General features: G+C 35.5%; 1 protein-coding gene and 1 pseudogene across 2 annotated transcripts in view; one reads left to right on the top strand and one right to left on the bottom strand.

Moving 5' to 3' along the window:
- GRM1 (glutamate metabotropic receptor 1) overlaps positions 1-19193 on the top strand; it is a 304715-nt gene that overhangs the window by 107542 nt on the left and 177980 nt on the right. The gene's annotated exons all lie outside the window — the stretch shown is intronic.
- On the bottom strand, positions 11353-17301 carry LOC308521509 (isoamyl acetate-hydrolyzing esterase 1 homolog; annotated as a pseudogene). The gene is made up of 2 exons: positions 17203-17301; positions 11353-12057 (listed from the first exon to the last, which is right to left on the bottom strand). The product of its transcript is annotated as an isoamyl acetate-hydrolyzing esterase 1 homolog (transcript).

Genomic DNA, 19193 nt, shown 5'->3' with positions numbered 1-19193 from the left:
CATTACTCTGGGATGCCTACATCCCTGCTTTGCACTCGGATGGCATTCACTCTTAATGAATTGCTGACAGGACAGATTTGCAAGGGAAGATAAAATGAAAACTTGTCATCCCACCTTTACCTCTGTCATTTATTTATTTTTTTATTTCTTGAAATTTATATACTTTCACGATTTTTGTTTTAAAGTAAAAGTACATCTGAGATTAGTAAATAGCAATAGCAATAAAAGCAGCAGTAATAGTAATAAACACTATTTGCAACTCTGCTTTCTGTCTTCTCCTGATGCCCAGACTGGGCTATCGACCTGCCCTCTGAAAACATAGTCATGTCCCACTTTTCCGACGAATCGAGGTGCAGTGTGGGAAGCGTTGAACTTGTGACAGATTCAGCTTCAGACATCTCTGAGTCTAGAGTTGCCCAGGGCTGATCAACTCCTACATCTTGCTATTGCCAGAATTGGGCACTGATGGCCGAGTTGCTTCATAGCTGCTTATCTGCCTATATTATAAACCTAGGGAGGTTTTAAAAAATGTCAGCTTCCTGGGCCTCACCACCTTTAGATTCTAATTCAATATTGGGATGGTTTGTATGTACTTTTAAATCAGCCTTATTGAAATTCACCAATTTTAAGTATATAACTTGATGAGTTTTGGTAACTATATAGTGATGCAGAAAAATCATGACATAGAACATTTCTGTCATTGCAGAATGTTCTCTCTAACCCCTGGCCATAGGCAACCTGTGATTTGCTTTCTGCTATTATTACACTTTTGCCTTTTCTAGAATTTCATACATAGAGAATCACATAGAATGTAGTCTTTTATGTCTGAGGTTATTTTTTTTAATTGGAAAAATGCTTTCAAGACACATCTATGCTGTTGGATGTATCAGTAGCTTCTTTACTGTCGAGTAGTATTCCATGGTATGGACATTCATGTATAAGTCTTTGCATGGACACATATTTAATTTTCTTTAAGAAATTTCTAGAAATTAAGTACCACAGGGTAGTTGTATATTTAATGTCATAAGTTAAACTTTATAAGAATCTGATGGACTATTTTCCAAAGTGACTATATAGTTTTGCAGTAGCACCAACAGTGTATGTGAGTTTTAATTCCTCCACATCTCTACCAAGATAGTATTGTGAGTCTTTTTACTTTTAGCTATTCTAGTGGGCGTTTGGAGGCATCACTTTGTGTTTTTAATTTGCCTTTTCCTAATGACTAATAATATTGAATATTTTTATGTGCTTATTTGCCACTTTAATATATTTTTTTGGGTAAAATCCCTTGTACACATCTATGTCCATTTTGTTATTAGGTTGCTTGTCTTAATATGAATTAGTAAAAGTTCTTTATAAATTCTGGGCCCATATCATTTATAATATACAGGGGTGGGCAAAAGTAGCTTAATAATAATAAACAATGTAGTAATTAATAGATAATATAAGAATAAACTCACGTACTCACAACTGTAAACCTTCTTTTGCCCCCTGTATATTTATCTGTATATTTTCTCTCAACATGTGTCTCAAGATTCAATTTTGTTCATAGTATTTTTAGAAGATGCAATGTTTTAAACTTCCAAAGTCCAGTTATCAATTTTTTTATTTTACAGTTTATACTCTTTGTGTTCTATCAAAGATAGCTGTATCCACTCCAAGGGCATAAACACTTCTGCAGAAGTTATATAATATTTGCCTTTATTTTTAGATACATGTTTAATTACATAGCTGGAGTTAATTTTCATATATGTTGTAAGATAAAGGTGAATGAATATAATTTTCTTGTATTAAGATTATCCAATTATTCCAGAACTATTGAAAGGACTATCATTTTCCCTTTGAAATAACCTGTCATTAAGCAAGCATTCCATTTATTTATTTTTTATTTTACTTAGTGTTTTTTGGTGTCATATCTAAGAAACCGTGTAATCCAGGGTCATAAGCATTTACACCCATTTTTTTTTAAGAGTTTCATAGTTTTATCTTTTACAATTAGGTTGCTAACTCATTTTGACTTAATTTTGTATAGGGGATGAAGGGCTTAACTTTTTCCTTTTGCATGTAGAAATCCAATCACTCCAGCACTATTTATTGAAAGGACTATCTTTTTCATAAGTAACTGTTTTGGCATTGTTGTAAGAGATCAATTGAACATAAATATAAAGGTTTAATTTTGAACTCTCAATTTGGACTGATCTAAATCTCTTGCCTTATGCTAGTACCACACTGTTGTGATTATGGCAGCTTTTTAGTAAATTTTGAAATAGGAAAGTTTGAATCATCCTGCCTTTCTATATTGTTTTAGTTATTTGGATCCCTTGAATTTTCATGTAAATTTCAAGATTAGCTTGTAAATTTCTGCCCCAAAAGGACATTTAGGGGTTTTGATAGGCATTGCATTTAATCTCTAGGTCCTTTTAGGGAGTATTGCTATTTAACAATATGAAATATTTCAATCCATGAACATGGGATGTCTGTCCATTTAAATCTTCCTTAATATCTGTGAATAATGTTTTTGGTATACATGCATTGCAATTGTTTTATTAAATTTATTTTTAAATATTTTATCTTTTGGTGCTATTGTAAATGGAAATTCTTAAATATTTCTCTAGTGTAATTGTCAACCTTTCACAGATTATAGCTAAAACCCTGGGTAAATCAATCATTGAGAGAGGTTATTTACTTTTACTCTCCTTCTCAATTCTTTTACCTCCTAAGGTCAGAACAAACCAAAGACTGGCCTCAAAAATTACTCATGCCCTCATTTAAGTGAATCAGTAACTAGGGAGTATGACCTAAAGGGCTTCTGGGTTTGACATTCATCTCTAATGAAGAGATAAACAGGTATATTTTCTCTTCCTTGCTTAGCAAATGAAGCACATCGTATAGTAATTAAAATTCACTCTAGTCAATGCCTATGGGGATTGCAAACCTAACTAAAAACTCAAGGGAGCTGGAATTGCAAAATGGTCTCATTAACGAAGTACAGAAGAGTAGCTTGCATGCACGTTTTGCCAACATAAAATAGAATATTAAAATTGTTAGGCACGTTCTTTCTCTCTCTGCATTAGACCCAGGCTTTCCCTCCTCTCCTTTGCTTTCTCTGCCTTTCTTTTCCTAAGCTCCAAGTGCCCTTCTTTTGCCTCTGTAACTCCTTTTCTGAGCCCACGCAGCCTAGCTGGCTCACCTTTTCTACCTCTGTGTCTTTCTAAAGAAACTTTCTTTTATAATTTGAAAAAAATAATTAAAACAATTTACTGATTTTGGGAATTTCACTACATCTTATTGTGAAATTTTAGTATTGTTATGAAATCACTTAATGAAGCTTGCTTATAGTTTTAAAAGGATAATCTTGAGTTCATTAAGTATGTTTCAGGTTTAGAGATGTTTATAATTGTATCCCGAAGGCTTTATGTCTTGAGTTTTCTGTGAAGAGGGAAAGGTGTTTGCTGAGCCAGATGTTCTGCAGAGAAAAACTTGTAAAATGCAAATAGTTTTCATCTATCTGAGATCTTGTTACCTCAAGGCTGAACTTGGGGAGAATCTGCTTTTGAACTCACTCAATTTGCTGTTGCCAGATCAGATTCTTGCTGGTGATAACTTATTGCCACATGGGCCTTCCATATGGATAGCTCACATGACATCTGACTTCTCTAGAGCAAAATAGCAAGAGGGAGAGAGGGAGAGAGGGAGAGAGGGGGGAGAGAGAGAGAGAGAGAGAGAGAGAGAGAGAGAGAGAGAGAGAGAGAAATGTAAGATAGTAGAGTGAGGGAGGGAGAGAGACAGAGTAATATAATCATGGAAGTGATATCCCATTGCTTTTGTCATTAGAAGCATATCACTAGGTCCATTGGCATGAGGGGAGGGGAATGCACAAGAGATTGAATACCAGAATGCAGAATGATTTTAGGGGCTGTCTATTACAGAGGTAGAAACAGAACTACAGTACTTGCATTTGTAATTTACTTTTTTAAAAATAAGAATTTGGCTTGTAGTCATTTTATGGTCTTGTTTTTAAAACTATTAAGGAATCATGGTGAAGCTTTTGCAATGGCACCATTAAAAGACATAAGTTCCCTCTGTTAGCATCATCTCTTTGTTTTCTGAGATTTGTAGCAGATACTTATTATAACCTCTACTTTTCTCTGAATGTCATCCATTCAAAAAGCTTTAGGAAAGTCTGTCTCTATTTGTGTGAATATACATATTCTAGAGGCCTGGTGCACAAAATTCATGCACAGGTAGGGTCCCTAGACCTGGCCAGTTATCAGAGCTGATCACTGTCTTCTGGCTGCCAGCCAGGGCCTTCATTTCCTGGCTCCCAGCTGCTGGCCACAGGGCCTTCCTTTGTTCTGTACCATTGCCTGGTGGTCAGCGCACATCATAATGAGCGATTGAACTCCCGGTCTCCTGGTCGAACTCCTGAGGGGACACTTTGCATGTTAGCCTTTTATATATTTAGATAGGTGATGTTTCTTGGTTGGATTTATTATATTATCCAAGAACCTTGAGGAGCAGTATATTAAAAACAGAAGCATTTTACTTTATAGAAGTTGGTTTTTCTCCAAAATGGTAAATAGTAAAAGTAAAACAATACAATATATATAAAAATAAATGCAGAATTCATTTCATAAATCCAAAATACCCTCTTCTGGCTCATTGAAATTTTAAAAAAAATATCACAAACTGGAGTTTTCAAATCTTTATTTGAAAACTTTATTTTATTATAACCTTTATTTCATATTACAAGGAAACTAACAAATGATTGGTTTATCCTCCTAGTGGTATAAGAAATGCCTAATGTCTCCCCTAAAGATAATGAGTTATATTGGGATTTGAAAATATACTGTTACATTTAACAGAACATACTGGAACACTGATTTATACACACACATCTATAATAATAAAAGCATAATATGCTAATTAGACTGGATAGCCAAATGACCTTCTGGATATCCTTCCAGACAACCTTCCAGATGTCCTTCTGGACAAAGCCAGGGCTGCAAGGGCCGAGGCAAGTGGCCGTGGCTGTGAAGACCAAGCCCCTTGCATGAATTTCGTGCATTGGGCCTCTAGTATGTTATAATAGCTGTGGCTTTGAAAAAAACCTCTAACACTCCTTCCTCATTTATAAAAGGAAGACAAATAATGTTACCAAATATCGTACCCATCTTGTAAGTATTCTGTTGATTAAATGATAAAATAGAAGCCTGATAAGTCTAGGGCCTCTATTTAGCTCATTGCTGAATCCTTAGTACCCCTATAACTGTCTGGAACTTAGTAGGTATTCAGTACATATTTGACACTAAATAAATCTGGCCAGTTTAGTACCTGACAGAAACATTCAATAAATGTTGGCAATTGTGAGGATCTATTCAACAATATAATTGATTTTGCTTAAGTCAGTGAGGATCTTTTAACCAGAAGTAGTCAATCAGAAATTTTAAAACCACCTAACAGGAGCAGGAAGAGCTTGTTGTATTAGAAGATTTATTAGTCTGCATGGTTTTAAGTCATGCTATGTTGTTATTGCTTTTTTAGAATTGATGGATCAGTAGGCTTACCACTATTTTGAAGATTAAAGAAAATAGTTATAGTTTTAATGCCTCCCCATGGGGCTTATCTTGTCAAAGGGGGTGAGGAAGTCAGTATTAAAGATTTAGAGATCCTGACTTGCTTAATTTTTGGTTTAGATCACTTGCTTCTATCTCCTCTAGAATCAATAGCTCAAAAATATTTGAAAGAAAAAAAATCTATAAGTTTTCCTTTAAGATAAATTAAATATAGTTCTTTCATGTTTTCTGAGCAATAAGGAAATTGTATATATTATATACCAAAATAATTAATTAGTTTAATAAATTTTTAGAAGACATCATTATATCTTTTAACTAATTTTCTAAATTGACTCTTAAATTAGATCAAATAACTGCTCTAATAGAAAATAGTTTTTGATTAGCAGCCATAAGAATTAGAAATACTTGAATTCTGACTCCAGCTTCCCCACTCATGCTAAAAGACCTTGAGGAAGTTCTGTAACCATTCTGTAAAGAAGCACAATACTAGTACCCACCATCAGGTCTACTGTAACCTTGAATGGAGGTAATGGAATTTAAATACTTAACAGAATTCTCCTGCATGCCATTAAACCAATACATGTTAGCAAAAATTTTAGTCACATTACTGAATGGACTCTGAGCTTTCTTTTATTCCTGAAGCATTACGTATTTGGCCTCAAGTCTGTAAATTTCCAAATGCAGCAAAAGACAGGAACAGCCAAATAAGGGAGCCTTCTCTGTCTGATCTTTAGACCATTGTTCCAACATATGATTTCCTAGTCCCAACCCAGTGGAGTAACAAGAACTGACATGTACTAGTATTCCCACTGTGCCTTTCTCTGACAACTCACAGCAGCTAGAATAGAATAAGATAAAATAGGCTGAGTTACTTTTTAATCTAAAAAATTTTAGATTCTCTTTCTGCTTGATATGCTCTGAAAGTAGTTTGCACATGTTAAATTTCATTTCCTTCCTCTAGGATACTATTAAAATGTGTTGTTAAATTTGGTTCTCTTTTATTTTCTATAAAGCTCAATGTCTATATTTTTTGTATGTGTAATGTTCCTAAATTTCTGTTTCAGAAATTTTATAGCATATTAAAATTTGATATTGACATATTTGCAACTATTGTAAGCCAGATAACTTATGAGTGACATTTTTATAACATTGATTTCATCATTTTACCAGTTATCATTACTTATATTGAATCTTTGCCTTCACTGGATTTTTTTTTTCACTTACGCATTAAATTTTTTAAAAAATATATATATATTTTATGTATATATATATTACTATATTGCAGCTTGGCCATTTCTAATCCTTGCCTTGTAAATACATTTTAAGGCAAAGTTATAGCCAAGAAATATTACTATGAAAGACCACTTCCTCATAGTTATAAGTTATATAAGTATTATTCTTTATAGGTCATAGATGATAATTTATTTTCATAGCAGGTTTACAGAATTCTTCCCTTTTGGGTATTATTTTGATAAACTTTACTTTTTAGAACAGTTTTTACAACAGATTTACAGAAAATTTGTTAATAGTACAGATAATTCCCACTACCCAGCATTTAGTATCTCACATTTTGTTATGATTAATGAATCAATATTGACACATTACTGTTAACCAAAGTCCATATTTTATTCATATTTTTAAAGTTTTTAGCTAATACCCATTTTCTGTTCTAGGATACACATTACATTTAGCTGTCATGTCTCCTTAGGCTCCTCTAGGTTGTGACAGTTTCTCAGACTTTCTTTATATGTGATGACCTTGACAGCTTTGAGGAGTACCAGTCAGGTATTTTGTAGAATTTTATTCAACTAGGATTTGTCTGATGTTTTTTCTCATGATTTGACTAGAATAAGACCACAGAGGTGAAGTGATTCTCATTGTATCATAACAAGGTTTACTAAATACTATCAACATGACTAATCCTTATTGATATTGACCCTAATTATCTACTTTTTTGTATATTAAAAAAATAATCTGCTCTTTTTTAAATTCCTTTTTTTATTGCTTAAAGTGTTACATATGTCTCCATTTCCCCCCCCATTGACCCCTCCAGACCACTCCCACCCCCCAGAACAAGCTGCCACCACCCCAGTGTCTGTGTCCATTGATTATGCTGATATACATGCATACAAGTCCTTTGATTGATCTCTTACATCTCCCTCTCCCTCCGCCATCCCCTGCTTTCCCTCTGAGGTTTGATAGTCCGTTAGGTGCTTCTGTGTCTCTGAATCCATTTTTGTTCATTAGTCTATGTTGTTCATCATATTCCACAAATGAGCGAGATCATGTGATATTTATCTTTCTCTGACTGGCTTATTTTGCTTAGCATAATGCTCTCCAGTTCCATCCATGGTGTTGCAAATGGTAAAAGGTCCTTTTTTTTTTTTGCAGCATAGTATTCAACTGTGTAGATGTACCACTGGTTTTTAATCCACTCATCTGCTGATGGGCACTTAGGCTGTTTCCAAATCTTAGCTATTGTAAATTGTGCTGCTATGAACATAAGGGTGCATATGTCCTTTCTGATTGGTGTTTCTGATTTCTTGGGATATATTTCTAGAAGTGGAATTACTGGGACAAATGGGAGTTCCATTTCTAACTTTTTGAGGAAACTCCACACTGTTTTCCACAGTGGCTGCACCAATCTGCATTCCCAGCAGCAGTGCATGAGGGTTCCTTTTTCTCTACATCCTTGCCAGCTCTTGTTGTTTGATGATAGCCATTCTGACAGCTGTGAGATGTCATTGTTGTTTTGATTTGCATCTCTTGGATGATTAGTGACTTTGAGCATCTTTTCATGAGTCTCTTGGCCTTCTGTATGTTATCTTTTGAGAAGTGTCTATTTAGGTCCTTTGCCCATTTTTTGATTGGATTGTTTATCTTCCTTTTGTTAAGTTGTATGAGTTCCCTGTAAATTTTGGAGATTAAACCCTTATCGGAGATAACATTGGCAAATATGTTCTTCAATGCAGTAGGCTTTCTTGTTGTTTTGTTGATGGTCTCTTTTGCTGTCCAGAAGATAATCTGTTCATTTAAAGGTCATGCTTATTTGGATACCAAATGTCTATGCAGATGTTGTGTTAATGCATTCATGTTTGGGACTATCTGCTCCAGATCAGCCTTCCTCTGCTTTATTCCAAACATCATGCACTGGCATGGCTCGAGGTGAAGCTAAGTAAGAGGTAACCCTGTGATTTTAATTCAAGCCCTCAGTCCACCTAAGGAAGGATTCTAGTCTGGGCTTGAGGTATAGGAATGAAAGTGGGGGGTTGAGTATAATACCTTAGAAGAGGGTTTTATAAGAAATAGACACTGGTCCAAACCTAGACAGGGGGCTCCTAGTAATCTATTTCCAGATAGTAAGTAAAGTACCAGACTACAAACTACTGGAGAATTACAGTTATACAAACTGGGAAAATAGAGTGTGTTGAAGAAAATAAAATCAGCACTCTCATTTGCACATTTGTTCTTAGGACTAACCTGGGACCACAATCTAGACCTAAGGCAGCAAGATTAATTTCAGACCTCACTGTCAGAAATGCTTTCATGCACAAAACAAATTATATATTAGAGCCCTTGGGGAGATAAATGTGAAATACAAATTGTATGGAGTGATATCAAGTGATGGAGTTTCTTTCTACTTCTATTTTAAGAAAGAACTGACATATTTTCTTCTGGTTCTTGTCCTATGGGTTTTACAACTTTAATAATTTCAATTTTTCTCTTTTTAAATAAAAAATGGACTGCAGCATCCCAATGTCATGAATTTAAAGTTTATTAAACTTGGTTTTCTTCATAGGACCTTTACAAGCTTTTTAAAATATATATATTTTATTGATTTTTTTTACAGAGAGGAAGGGAGCGGGATAGAGAGATAGACACATTGATCAGCTGCCTTCTGCACACCCCCTACTAGGGATGTGCCCACAACCAAGGCACATGCCTTTGACCGGAATCAAACCTGGGAACCTTCAGTCCGCAGGCTGACATTCTATCCACTGAGCCAGACCAGTTAGGGCGGACCTTTACAAGCTTTTTATGGTTTATTATTTCTAGCCCACAGCCTGGTTGTTCTTTTAATAAACTGAACTTTAGCTATAGAATGATCTAAAAAAAGAGTACTATCCTAATATGTGACCTGAAGCAAAATTGATTTTTGAGTAAGCACTCACTTTCAATAATTTAAAAAGTAGAACTTCTGATTAGCTCTGGTTATAATGGCTGAAGATATGTAATCCTGGTTTAACTAGAAATAACCTCAATGTGATAATACACTTAAAACCCACAGGTTATGAAATATAAAATTATCATAAAACATCTGCTGGGGAGCATTTAGACCAGGGGTGGGCAACCTTTTTGTGAGTGCGTGCCAAAACCAGCAAAATCTCTGACTCAAAATTCTTCTGTGTGCCAACCCTAATTTTTTGAGAACATGTTACGCCTACTTGATATCTCTTACGGTGTACATATGTGAAGAACCTTGAAAAAATGATAAAATTCATTCGAGCGACAAAAACACAGTATATGATGATGAAAAATACATTTATTTTTTAATGTATACATGTACACTGATAGTCCGACAGAAAACTTTATGATTCTGTTTGATATTATCAGTGGGACTTTTGCTGCTGCATCACTGATGACAGAGATTTTACATCAGGTTTATATTTTGTCACCTTCAGAGATATGCATGAGCTACTACTTTCATCCATCAGGCTACTCCTTTTATGAGACTTAACAAAATTCATCACTGAAAACAAAGATTCACAAGCGTATGTGGATGAAACCAAAACACTGGTCGGATCTAGGAAGGCAGGGAGAGTTAAGGCAGAGGCATAGAAATTGTTCTTCCCCTCTCTTGTCAATCCATGTCTATGGTCTTTAAGATAACTTGTTATGTAAAATTATTTATTTATCTAAGATGCACCTACACTGAATTTATCTGAAAAATAAAGAAGTCGATATTAAGAAAAAAATTGTAAATGGAAGATTTTAAGAGAAGGTTTTGTGTGCCAGCAAAAGTTACTGGCGTGCCATGTTTGGCATGCGTGCCAGGGGTTGCCCACCCCTGATTTAGACCAAGAAAAGAATGACACTACTTTCACTTCCCATCAACTAAGGATAATTTTTAAAAATTAATTTCACTGGGGTGACATTGGTCAACACGATCATATAGGTTTTAGGTATGGTTTTCTATGTTACAAGGTCTGTATATTGTACTATGTGTCTACCACCCAAAGTCAAATCTTTTCCTGTCACCATGTATTAGAACCTCCTTCTCCCCCCACCCTCTTCCCTCTGACAACCACCACACTGCTGTTTGTGTTCATTAGTTTCAGTTTTATATCCCACATATGAGTGAAATCATTTGGTTCTTAGCCTTTTCTGACTGACTTATTTCACTTAGCATAATATTCTCAAGGTCTATCCATGTTGTTCCCAATGGCAAGAAAGGATGAGGATAATTTGTTCTGTTTTTTCCTTTCTCCATTTATAATCCACAAGCTGCTCCAGATGTACTTTGTAGCTGTGACACTGTTGACACCTGCATCAATCAATCAATATTTAATATCAAAACAACATACCTAGGTACCAAGTTTCCCTGAACAATTATAATGCTTTCATTAATCTTGGTAGCAAATGTCAGTGTTTATTGTTCCAGGGTCATGCACAAAGGTTTAAGCTTGATAAAGACATATTCTTTGTTCAGTTATCTTGGGTTTTGATGCATGGGTGTTATCTTGTTCCATAAATTAATAGCCTTCCTTTTCTGTGCCTAATGGTCTCCATCTCTGAGAAGACACCTCTGGCTTTGCCTCTGCTATGCCAGTAAGGGAGCAGTAGCAGCAGGAAGGAGGCTTTCTTCTCTACCAATGGCCAGAGATATGAGAACAAAAACTCATTTCCCTTTGGTGATAAATGTAGTCTATCTGACAAGATGAAAAGTCTTGATCACCTCCTGCATCAGGGCCTATAGATCAAGCACGTCAGTCCCACAGTCTGGGGCTACCTAAAATCAGATGCTCGTGTATTCACCAACAACCAAGTTCAGGTGATTTAACTTGCAACCTTGCATGAGGCACTCCTTTTCCTAAGCTGCCTCACAGAGAGGGGGCAGCATGATGAGAAGGATCCTGCTCTCAGAGGTATGAGGGTTTAAGGTACCGCACCATGCTCTTTAAATTTGCCATCCAGTGGGGTGGGCTGCTTAGGATTCTCATTTTTACTCTACTTTTTAGTGCAATATCATTGCACCAAAGAAAATTTTAACTGCTACTGGGTTATCTAAAATGGTCCCTTTCCTTATTAATCTTGGAAGGATAATTTTGGCCCATCTAGCATTACAGTCTGAATATCCAGGATTCAGAACATCACATTTTCAGACCAGCTTGTCAGCCAGTGATGCATCTCCTCTGCCCTGCTGGAAAGAAAATTTCCATGTGGCGTGGACGTGGGGTGTCTGGAAGGAGACAGGCTGGGGCTGGAGAGGCAGGCAGGGTGATCAACTGAAGATAATTTTCACTAACACACCTCAGGTACACAAATAGATGTGTAGTGCACATGGATAGCAAGTGCATTTCATCAAGAGATTGCAGTGAATACAAAATGATCTTAGAAGGAGGCTAGGAAACTTGAAATGTTCACACATAACTTGCCACCTCTTAAAAACAAAACAAAAATTCACAAACTCTCCAAAGAGTAATGGTGAGAAATGAAGTGTTAGAGGCACTGAATAATGAAGTCTTCATGATAGTTAAACAAAATATGTTTTATGTCCTCAACGTAAGTTATGAACATGGTCAAGATCAAGAAGAAAACTCCAAATAACTTAGATTTCAAATGATAAAGAAGGAGATGTATATCCTTAATTTATCACTGTGTTAAATACAAGTGTACTCTGTCATGATTACTATTGTATTCTCAATATTTTTACAGCACTTATTACGTTATAACCACTTAATATATTTTTGTTGACTAACTTCTGAGGGAAAATATTGGTACAAATTGAAATAACAGCAGAATATTAGAAAGTCATAGGTTGACTCAAAATATTATTTTAGCTCAAGCAGTTAATTTCTCCCTTCTCCCAGACCATGAGCAAGTTGAGTAGTTTTGTCTCCTTTTCCCTTCTTTTCAAATGTACTATGGACTAAATGTCTGACTCTAGTGAAAAGATGAGACCAATGAATATTGGGTCAGGATGATTGACAATAATTATCAAATTGTAATCATTTTTGAGACATTTTTATATAAAAGTGAGAGAAAAAATATAGTAAGAGAAAATAAAAGATTATTTTCGGAACAGAATAGTATAATTATAGAGAAATAAAATAAGCAAAGAGATAATTAAAAAGGAAAGTGATTGAGAAAGTGTAGATGTTTCTTCAGTCATAAAAAGTTGTAAAGAGCTTTATCAAGAATTTCTATAACTTAGCTAAAAAGTTCTCATTGTATTAAAAGTAAACTGATTGTACATATGAAAAATTACTAGTCTACTTTGTTATTATGAACTTTAACCTTTTCACTCACATCTCATCTCATTTTCACAGGATATACTTTAAAATTCTTTTGTGGTGAACCATATAAGTTTTACCACCCAGAGTTTGAAAACAGATTTATTTTATTAATAAGCAGAAAAGACCAGAAGGTTGATTGCTAGAGTGATTTTGTCCTCTAGGTAATTGTTTCTCTCTGAAATGTTTCCTAGCATTCTTTTTAGTAGAATTGCCAAACAACAGGTGGATGAAACTTTTCCTCTTTTGAATTCGTCTTGATTGCAAGAAATTACCTAATTTCATTCCTCAGTTCTCCCTAAGTCAGTTACAGCTGTACATGCAACATTATCTGAATTGAAAATATAGTTCAAAAAATCATTCATTTGAATATCCTATCGGAAGAACAGGCAAAACTCTGATGGTAATGATTACTTGCCTGTTTTTCTTGCTCTTTAAATAAAATACTTGGCAAAAATCTACATAAATGTGCTTTAAACTTTTGACTATGAGCTCATCCATGTAGGATCCACTCTCAGAAAAGCTTTTACTTAGTTTTGTTAATTGGAGTACACATTTTTAGCATCAAAAATTTGCATATAAGTTTTCTTTTTTACTGAACCAAAATGAATCATGATAGTTGACAATATAAAATGAGTTATAGATGCTGGGGTTAAATCAATAAAATATTTCACTCAAATGCTGTCTTTGAAGAAAGTCACTCATCAGGGACCAGGTATCTTAGGCAAACTGGGTATCAGTATTTCCTCATAAAAATTGGTAATAAAAAATACTGGTTTTGCCTTATTCAGTTAGAGTATCAGTTTGGTTACTACAATAAAATGAAACTAACAATCTGGAGGTAGGCACTGCAAAGCTACAAGGGCAGCTCTACTCTATGAGGTCTTCTAGAAATTCAAGTTCCTTCTCGCTGCTGTTCAGTCATTCTCTCAGAATTGTGATCATCTGCAAAGTTCAAGAGGGATCACTATCCCATCTATGTCCAATTTGGGAAAGAGAAAAGAAGACAAGTAAAGACCTTTTCCCTTTAAGAGCAGTCCATGGAAGCTCTACACATCCATCACTGTCCTCATATCTCATTGACAAGAACTTTGTCACAGTGCCATAATTAGCTACATGAGAGATTGAGAAGTTTGTTCTTTTTTTTTGGTTGGGCTTGAATCCACCTAGGAACTTATTAATCAAGAAGGAGGGAATGGCCTGGATGGCATGGTTCAGTGGTTGAGTGTCAATCTATGGACCAGGATGCCTGGGTTTTGGGCTTGATCCCCAGTGCAGGAGCCAGCTGATCAGTGATTCTCTCTCATCATTGATGTTTCTATCTCTCTCTCCCTCTCTGAAGTCAATAAAAATATATATTAAAGGAAAGAAAAGAATGGATTTTAGGAGGCAGTTATTACTTTATTTCCTACTTCTCAGCTCTTAGAGGATATGAATATTAGCTGATAAAACAGTAAAAATGGTAGTTACTGGTCTTGAAATTAGCTACCAGGACCTGGATGGGAATATAGCTAAAGTATTGTAAATACATTCTCGAATTTTAGATTCTATATATAAAAAGAGGGCTGGAATTAGATGATCTCTGTGTTATTTTTCTATACCTTATATTATGGTTTTAAAATTATTCTTTGTATCTTCCTTAAGTAATTCTGTGATCCTCATCTATAATTTTTTGTACCTAGAGTGTGCGATGTTATACTGTTTTATCTGGATACTTTTCTTTCCTTAGTCAATTTCTTTTCTTAGTCTGACTCCTGTGATTGGCACTTCCAATTATTACTCTCATTTATGTCTCTTGCTTATGGCATAAATACTTACATTTCGGTAAATACTTTGTGTAGTTACAGTAAAACTAGGAACACATTTGAAAAGAGAAAAATATACCTCAGAAGTATGGCAATAATCAGGCCATCTAGTCTGTAAATCACAGCTGGAGTGGCGTTTAAATAGGTCTCCTCCCCACTGAGAACCCTGAAGCATTATAAAATGTAGGACCTGGAACATGGCTGGATTTAACCAGGAATTCAGTATAAAAATGGGTCACCTCAGACAATAACACTTGTCAGATGATAAAGTTTAATAGGATTATCATAAATCTTAGGTTCAGCCTATTCACTTAGCTTCTACCTATCATGTTTTAAATTAGTTTGAAAATAACAGAGAGGGATACAATTCCAATCACACACTTGATCTTTGAATCAGAGGAAATGTGAAGGTCATTTCATTCATCCTCCCTTCCAAAGCAGAACTCTCTTCAACTTCTCAAACATTCTCACTCTCTTTCGTCTTGATTGGAAACTCACTGCCTTTTGAGACAGCTTATTGTTCTATTGTTTTTAATATTGAGAAATCCTCTCATGTTGTGCTGGGATCTCTTTTCCATTTTTCAGTGATCTACATTTTAATTATCTGGGGGACCTCTTTAAATGCTGATATCCACTCAATTGCATTCTTCTTCTTCTTTTTAAAAAAAATATATTTTATTGATTTTTTTAAGAGAGGAAGGGAGAGGGATAGAAAGTTAGAAACATTGAAGAGAGAGAAGCATTGATCAGCTGCCTCCTGCACACCCCCTACTGGGGATGTGTCTGCAACCAAGGTACCTGCCCTTGACCAGAATCGAACCTGGGACCCTTCAGTCCACAGGCCAACGCTCTATCCACTGAGCCAAACCGGTTAGGGCACAATTGCATTCTTCTTGATTTGGAGTTTTATTATTTAATCCCCAAATGCCTGCATGAATTCAGTTCCATTAACCAAATCTTTATTAAATGCCTGTGGTAAGCAAATCATTGATTTCTAATACCTATGTATTTTGTATTAGTCAGGTGGGCTATGTTATGCTGTAATAATAGACAACTTTACTGTCACAGTGGCTTAAAACAACAAAGATGTAGGGCTCTCATTACCTACCATCTCAGGTTTGTGGAGTTCTGCTTCATGTTGTTTTCATTCAGGGATGTGGAGCCTGACGAAGTTTTCACAATCTGTAAGGTTGCTGGTTAGCATGGAAACAGGGAAGAATATATTAGAGTACTTCCATTGAGAAACTTTCACCCTGAAGAGATCACATAGCTTCCATTCACATTTCACTGGATAAACGTATTACGAAAGGGAAGTGAAATCCTACCATGTGTCTGAAAGAAGGCAAACCAGAAATGTTCATTCTCCAATAAAATAGTAATGACAACATGTAATATTTGTTCAATAAATGGTCACTTGTATTTTTAAATTAAATTTATTAAGGTGAAATTGGTTAATAAAATTATAGGTTTCAAGTGTACAAGTCTATAATAGATTATCTGTATGTTGCATTGTATGCCCATCACCCAAAGTCAAATCTTCTTTCATTACCATATATTTGACCCCCTTGTACCTTCCCACTGGTAACCACCATACTGTTGTCTGTAATATGGGTTTTTGTTTGTTTTTCTTGTTTGTTCATTTGTTGCTTTCAGTTTTATATCCCACATGTGAGTAAAATCATCTTGTTGTTGACCTTTTTATTTAATTTTAAATTGATTTTCAGAGAGAGAGAGATAGAGAGAGAGAGAGAGAGAGAGAGAGAGAGAGAGAGAGAAACATCACTGTAAGAGAGAAACATTGATTAATTGCCTCTCACATGTGCCCCTGGCCAAGTTTTGAACCTACAACCTGACCGGGAATTGAACTCACCCCTTTTGGTGTCTGGGATGACACTCTAACCAACTGAGCCACACCAACTTTTTATGTCTGACTTATTTCACTTAGCATGATATTTTCAAGATCCATTCATGTTGTCACAAATGGCAGTATTTTATCTTTTCTTATGTCTGAGTAGTATTGTGCAAAATATACTTAACTCTTCCCAGGGAGACAACTCAAAAGCCCCATCCAGTGATACATAAGTCTCAAAGATATCTGGATAATAAGCAGTAGCCTGAGCATCCTGTCTGAATATGGCTCCTTTTGATCTGGAGACATTAATTTAAAATATAAGATAATTCTCCACAACAGTCCTTTTATGCCCTAGTAAAAGTAGAATAGGATAAGTTCATCTAACATTCCTACTTGTAAAGGGGATAATGAAAGACATACAGCAGATGCTGGTCTGGTCCAGAGCAATTCGTTACCCCATAGAACCCAAATTGTGACGGCAGTCTCCCGTAGTGTTGGAGAGCATTACTTGCACAGGCCTGGTTATGCCACCTGACAGTAGCCCCCTTGTCCATAGTTCTCTGTGGCCCTCTAGGACATTCTTCATTTTCTAGTGATTCTTTGTGAGCACACCTGAAAAATTGGTGTAGGAGTATATGCTGTCTTTCAGGCCTGAGCAGCTTCCTAAGTCCACTTTCTGTCTGCAGATGATTGACAGTTCAAGGATTGATTTAAGCTGAGATCAGTGGCAGTCTTTTTCAGTCCAGAGTGGTGATTCTTAATGGCAATAAAATTCTCTGAAAACTTTGAGGGCGTCATATCCACTTGATTCCAATCAGCACATTGTGCTAGCAACCACACCCACAGTTCTTTGTAAAACATGGTATTAGGATAGCTATATTTTTTAACTTTCCCATACACAGATATCTAAATTTTGACTTTCACCAAGAAGGTGAAAGACCTGTATACTAAAAATTGTAAACACTAATAAAAGAAATTGTGAAAGATGTAAATAAATGGAAAAGGCATTCAGTGTCCATAGATTGGAAAAATAATATAATTAAAATGTCTGTAGCACCCAAAACAATCTACAGATTCACTGTAATTCATATCAACATTTAAATGGTGATATTCACAGAAATAGAACAAACAGTCCTAAAGTTTGTATGGAACCACAAAAGACCCTGAGTAGCCAAAGTAATCTTGAGAAAAAGAACAAAACTGGAGGCATCATACTTCCTGAAATTAGGCTATATTATGAAGCTATAGTAATCAAGACAGTCTAGCATTGGCATAAAAGCAGACAGATCAAATGAACATAATAGAAAGCTCAGAAGTAAACCCATGCATATATGGTCAATTAATTTTTGATAAAGGAGCCAATATACAATGGAGAAATAATAGTCTTTTTAATAAATGGTGTTGGGAAAAGTGGATATCTACATCCCCCCAAATGAAACCTTATACCATACACAAAGATCAGCTCTAAATAGATCAAAGACTTGAGTTTAAGACCTGAAACTAAACATAGGTGTTAAGCTCCTTGACATCAGTCCTAGCAAGGATTTTTAAAAATCTGACTTCAAAGCAAAGGCAACAAAAGCAAAAATAAGTGGGATTATATAAAGCTAGAAGCTTCTGTACAGCAAAGGAAACCATTAGCAAAATAAAAAGGCACCGTATGTAATGGTAAAATATATTTGCAAACCACATATCCAATAAATGGTTAATTCCCCAAATATACAAGGAAATCATATAACTCAATAGCAAAACAAACGAACAAATAACATGTCTTAAAAAGGGCAAACGACCAAACAGGCTTTTTTTTTTTTAAATATATTTTATTGATTTTTTACAGAGAGGAAGGGAGAGAGATAGAGAGTTAGAAACATCGATGAGAGAGAAACATCGATCAGCTGCCTCCCGCACATCTCCTACTGGGGATATGCCCGCAACCCAGGTACATGCCCTTGACCGGAATCGAACCTGGGACCCTTCAGTCCGCAGGCCGACGCTCTATCCACTGAGCCAAACCGGTTTCGGCCAAACAGGTTTTTTATTTCCAAAGAAGACATACAAATGTCCCACAGGAACATGGAAACGTTCCCAATATCAGCAGTCATCAGGAAAATGCAAATCAAAACTACATTGAGATATCACCTCAAATCTGTTAGGAAGTCTATTATAAAAAAGGACAGGAAATAACAAGTACCAGGGAGGATGTAGAGAAAAGGAAGTCTTTGTACATTTGGTGGTAATATAAAGTAGTACAGGCACTAAGGCCAACAGTATTCAAGTTCCTCAAGAAATTAAATGCAGATCCAGCAATCCTAATTCTGGTTATACTAGTATTTTCAAAGGATATCAAATCATTATCTCAAGATATTTGTACTCCCACATTCAAAGCAGCATTACTCACAATAGCCACGGTATTAAAACAACCTTACTGTCAATGGATAAATTGATA

Source organism: Myotis nattereri, assembly GCF_964212035.1.
Source record: "Myotis nattereri genome assembly, chromosome: 6".
Taxonomy (NCBI): domain Eukaryota; kingdom Metazoa; phylum Chordata; class Mammalia; order Chiroptera; family Vespertilionidae; genus Myotis; species Myotis nattereri.
This window is presented reverse-complemented; position numbering and strand designations above follow the sequence as displayed.